This window comes from Lepisma saccharinum, unplaced genomic scaffold (assembly GCF_977018435.1).
Source record: "Lepisma saccharinum unplaced genomic scaffold, izLepSacc3.1 HAP1_SCAFFOLD_148, whole genome shotgun sequence".
Lineage (NCBI taxonomy): Eukaryota > Metazoa > Arthropoda > Insecta > Zygentoma > Lepismatidae > Lepisma > Lepisma saccharinum.
In genome coordinates this window covers 245,449-246,909 of record NW_028142958.1, presented here as the reverse complement: position 1 = coordinate 246,909, position 1,461 = coordinate 245,449, and positions in this window count along the sequence as shown.

The following is a 1,461-nucleotide window of genomic DNA, read 5'->3' as shown; positions in this document are numbered from 1 at the left end:
CCTCCTATCTGAAAATTTGAAAATTCTTAAAAAATTTGACCAAAATCTTGACGTCCCCAATCCTATGTTTTGTATGTTTTTTCCACGTGTCTTGACATCCAATGTATCCCTGCAGAGTTTGGTAAAGATCTGAGTATGTAGTTTTTGACCTTAACTGGAACATCCTATCTGAAAATTTGAAAATTGTTAAAAAAATTCGTCCAAAATCTTGATGTCTCCAATCTCTTGTTTTGTACTTTTTTCCCACGTGTCTTGACATCCAATGTATCCCTGCAAAGTTTGGTGAAGATCTGAGTATGTAGTTTTTGACCTTATCTGGAACCTCATTTCTGAAAATTTGAAAATTCCTCAAAAATTCGTCCAAAATCTTGATGTCTCCAATCTCTTGTTTTGTACGTTTTTTCCACGTGTCTTGACATCCAATGTATCCCTGCAAAGTTTGGTGAAGATCTGAGTATGTAGTTTTTGACCTTATCTGGAACCTCCTATCTGAAAATTTGAATATTCTTAAAAAATTCGTCCAAAATCTTGATGTCTCCAATCTCTTGTTTTGTACGTTTTTTCCACGTGTCTTCACATCCAATGTATCCCTGCAAAGTTTGGTGAAGATCTGAGTATGTAGTTTTTGACCTTATCTGGAACCTCCTATCTGAAAATTTGAAAATTCTTAAAAAATTCGTCCAAAATCTTGATGTCTCCAATCTCTTGTTTTGTACGTTTTTTCCACGTCTCTTGTCATCCAATGTATCCCTGCAAAGTTTGGTGAAGATCTGAGTATGTAGTTTTTGACCTTATCTGGAACCTCATTTCTGAAAATTTGAAAATTCCTCAAAATCTCGTCCAAAATCTTGATGTCTCCAATCTCTTGTTTTGTACGTTTTTTCCACGTGTCTTGACATCCAATGTATCCCTGCAATGTTTGGTGAAGATCTGAGTATGTAGTTTTTGACCTTATATGGAACCTCCTATCTGAAAATTTGAAAATTCTTAAAAAATTTGACCAAAATCTTGACGTCCCCAATCCTATGTTTTGTATGTTTTTTCCACGTGTCTTGACATCCAATGTATCCCTGCAGAGTTTGGTAAAGATCTGAGTATGTAGTTTTTGACCTTATCTGGAACATCCTATCTGAAAATTTGAAAATTGTTAAAAAAATTCGTCCAAAATCTTGATGTCTCCAATCTCTTGTTTTGTACTTTTTTTCCCACGTGTCTTGACATCCAATGTATCCCTGCAAAGTTTGGTGAAGATCTGAGTATGTAGTTTTTGACCTTATCTGGAACCTCATTTCTGAAAATTTGAAAATTCCTCAAAAATTCGTCCAAAATCTTGATGTCACCAATCTCTTGTTTTGTACGTTTTTTCCACGTGTCTTGACATCCAATGTATCCCTGCAAAGTTTGGTGAAGATCTGAGTATGTAGTTTTTTACCTTATCTGGAACCTCCTATCTGAAAATTT